Raw genomic sequence first — 4,680 nt, 5'->3', positions numbered from 1 at the left:
CATACTTATTAATGAAAGTGGTATGAAAGGGTTAATGGAAGAAAAATAAAATTTATGAAACATTTATAAAAAATAAAAAATAATTTTGTTTAACCTAATGGACAACATGGTTTTCCGTACCCTGGAAACAAAAAGTACAACACAAACCCCAACTGTTTAGTGCCACCGTGAGAAACATATTCCAAAAATATGAAAAGCGGAAATGAAACAGAGATGGGTTTATTTAGGACTTTAGTCAAAAAGCTTTGTGAAAGTAGACCATAACCATAATATTATTCGCGAAGGAAAATTAGAAACAAAAACAATATCGTGGATTAAAGTAGGAGTGAAATGGTTAAAAGCAAATTTTTTACACCAACAGAAAACCAGATAGTTATTTTTGCAAAACGACGAGAAATTCGGATGAAGCCAAGGTCCTAATATGGCCCGGTCTGTGCCGCAAGGTACGGTGTTAGCTTGCAAATACTGTTTGTTATTATGATTGAACGACATAGACAATAATTGTTTTAACGGATTCGGGTAGGTGAGTAGTTTTCGCAGATGACAAAACAAGAAGTAGGTAGAAAACTTTACTTTGTGATGAAAGATAGGGAAGCGCTCCTACAAAGAGTACCTTAACAAAGTATATGATTGCGGGCAGAAGGTAATAGGATGGTATTTAACTCTTGATAAATTTGAATCATATAAATTATGGAGACAGAGATCAAAGAAAAATGCTATCATGCCCATATAAGGGACCCCACAATAATGAGACCATCACACAAATAAGGACGAAGCAGTTAAAGATCCTTGGAGGTGCTGAAATGATGAATAGGAAACATGTTATGCAATGATCAACAAATAGAAACAAACTGTTGTTGGCAAAATGTATAAAGCAAAAACTGGGAATGTGGTTTTACGGCACTTCAAAACAAGAAAAGCTGAACCACATGATTATGCTTTATAAAACATATGTTCGTAGTCCACTTGAATAATTTGCAATAATGATATGGTTACCCACCACACTATCAAAAGGATAATTGCACACCAAATAGAGAGTGTACAAAGGTCCTTTACAGCTAGAATAGAAGAAGTTAAGGACCTCCAGAACTTACTGGAAAGACTAACAATTCCTTAAAAAGTCGATATCGAGTCTTAGAAAAGGAGAAGAGAAAAACGCGACAATGATAATTCAGGCATGGAAAACAGATCGAAGGAATAGCAGAAAATATCATGGAACTAAAAATATCAGAAGAAGCAAGCATGAGGTAGATTAATATGCCCTAAAACTATACCAGGAAAAATAAAAGGAAAGCACACAGGACATTAAGCCACTGACGCACCCAGCATCACGATAATGCCCAGCCTCTTCTATTTCAATGCGTTGCCAAAGCTCCAGCTGAGGAATTATATCAGGAGTGAGCGTAGATTTGTTTTAAGGAATAAGCTCGACAAATACTTAAACTGCATCCCAGACCAGCCAAGATTGGAAGATGCACAAAAATATACCGAAGATGTACTAGCCAACTCTCTGGTAGACATTAGTAGGTTGGCCTCACACTGGAGGGACCATGGGGCATAACCCGAGAACAAGATGTAAGGTCTGTAAGGTGAAGGTAAGGTCTCTCTCCTCTCTCTCGTCTCCCGTCACTCTCTCTCTCTTCTTTCTGTTTTACCACCTTCTCTTGAGCCACCCTTCTTTTTGATGAATAGTCAGTTTTTATATTCTTTTCAGTCAGTTGATATCTGCTTTTGACGAATTAAACTGCGATCAGCTCCTCTCTCTCTCTCTCTCTCTCTCTCTCTCTCTCTCTCTCTCTATTTTATTAGGAATAATTTTTCTGAACTGTTTAACATACATATCTTTTATTTTTTTTACGTTTTCATTCTAAAATAAATCATATTAATCCTATATTAGAATTCCTGTATCTTTAACTCAACGCGAAACACCTTTTTCAGATATTTTTAGGCTTTTCCACAGTCCTTTCCTATCTCTCCCCCCAAACCCCACAACAAGCACAACAACAACAAAATTAGTTTGTACGCTCAAGCGAAAATCAATGCGATTGCATAAATCCGTCAATGTGAATATTGAAGACAATTTTAGAGAAACTTGAATGAAACTAAACAGAAAAAACAATGTAAATCTAATTCATCTTTCTAAAACAACAATTTTTTTTATTTACATTCTCGAACGGAATTCAGCCATCGATAACCACCTAACGAACGAATTACAGTTACTATAATGAAACTTCAAAATAAGTATGACGGATAACGGCCATAAATCACGGCGTCTGTCCTATTGGCTAAGATATGTTATTAGGGTCGCTGATACGGCAGATCAGTCATCGGGAAAGTAGGGATGCTTTTATATGGACGAAATTCACTGGTTCTCTTGGGGATGATGGTTGCTGTGAATGCTGGTAGTGATGGTGGTTTTATATATATATATATATATATATATATATATATAATATATATATATGATATATATATATATATATATATAATATATATATATATATATATATGTGTGTGTGTATATTAATATATATATATCATCTATATTATATATATTATATAATTATTATATATATATATATATATATGATATATATATATATATTATATATACATCTAATATATATATACATCATATATTAATTATATATATATTATATATATATATATACATCTACATCTATAAAGGAGCCATGGGAACCCAAAACAACCAAAATAGAAAGAGTACTATTTTTCAGGAGACTGCCTGAAGGGAACACGAGTTCTCTGAAATATAGTACTTTTTCTATTTTATTTTGGGTATATGGGCCTTTTCCTTTTATTAGATGGAACTCTGTTGTTAACAACATTTTTAACCAGTCATACATCTATATATATAGATATATTAAATATATTATATATATATATATAGATTATATATATATATATATATTATATATATATATATATATATATATATGTATATATCTATATATATGCTATATTATAATTTATATCTATATGTATGTATATGTATAATTTAATCGTATTTAATGCTTTATGTGTATGTTGTTTATGTAAGTATGTATGAATGTAAGTATGTAAAATGTAAGTATTTAAATGTGTGAGATATATTCTATTATATATAAATCTATATATATATATATATATATATATATATATATATAGTACACAATATATATATATATATAATATATAATATAATATAATTATTCATATATTATATATATATACTATATATATGTATATATGTGTGTGTGTGTGTGTTTGTGTATGTGTGTATAATTAGAGAGAGACAGAGAGAGAGACTGATGCTGGTCAAAAGGTAATGCACAGTTTCATACCTCATCTATAACAACGTACCAAAGCGCAGCTTCATCATCGGGGCCCAAAGAAATAAAAAATAAAAAAAAAATAGATTCAACAAAACAGAATGACCAGGTAAAATTTAACGCCTCCCAGGAAAGCAGGCTTAAAGAAATTTTTCAATGAGAAATTTTTCAAGAAATAAACGGAGGAGCCAATGAAGTTCTTTTTCTCACTGAATGTGCTTTCTTGGGTCACTCAGTTGCACCAGACATCAGAGGTTCATTGTCTCCTAACAATATCTGAGAGAGAGAGAGAGAGAGAGAGAGAGAGAGAGAGAGAGAGAGAGAGAGAGAGGTCCTAGAAGTGCTTTCTTGGGTCAGATACACACCAGTCATTTGAGGTTCATTGTCTCCTAAATATGAGAGAGAGAGAGAGAGAGAGAGAGAGAGAGAGAGAGAGAGAGAGAGGTCAAAATTTATTACCTCTTTAATCTTGAGTAAGAGAAGAGATACGTCATATACGTAAATGTTTATCCAAAATTTATCTTTGAATCCATTTACTAGTCTTTGTCTCATGTAACCCAATCCAAGACTGGGTCGCATCCTACCATTACCCACATCGCGATCTTCCTCAAGTACGTGCAAGGTGGGATTCCAACTTTATGACATTTGCTGCCATCCTGGCACTTATCGTTTATGAGCCCTTTTTTGGGACGAGAGCTGCATGCCATCATGAACTGGAGGGAGAGTCCTCCCAAGGGAAGGCTGATAAGGATAAGGTTCTTCTACTCGTTTCATTTGTGTTTTTTTTTTTTTTTGTATTTTTCTTTGCCAAAGCAAAGCTCGTTCCAAAAATGTTTTGATAGCCGTTGGAACAAAAGCCTAATTTGTTCATCTTCTCTTGTAATATGAGTTAGGACCTATTCAATTAAATGAATTGATTTAAATATACAAGATGTAAGATGGTTAATTAAAAACTGAAAAACGAAAAAGCACAAGTTCACTGCTGTAGTATATGTGATACAGGTTGCTTTAGCACGAGGCGGTGACATTAGGTGTATAAAGCTATTAGTGAAATGCATTCCTCTCTTCCCTCTCTCTCTCTCTCTCTCTCTCTCTCTCTCTCTCTCTTTCTTTATTTATATATATATATATATATATATATATATCATATAAATAAATTACATAATTCTATACATATATACATATGTATACATTCATGCATACATACATAAATACATAGACATTAAGAGCGAGAAAGAGAGAGAGAGAGAGAGAGAGAGAGAGAGAGAGAGAGCGCAACAAAGAAAGAAAGCGAGGAACGACGAATGCATTTTCACCATTGCATACATCGCTTTCGAATCCGATTATC

This window comes from Macrobrachium nipponense, chromosome 42 (genome assembly GCF_015104395.2).
Source record: "Macrobrachium nipponense isolate FS-2020 chromosome 42, ASM1510439v2, whole genome shotgun sequence".
NCBI classification, from domain to species: Eukaryota; Metazoa; Arthropoda; class Malacostraca; order Decapoda; family Palaemonidae; genus Macrobrachium; species Macrobrachium nipponense.
Note: the sequence above shows the minus strand (reverse complement) of the source record.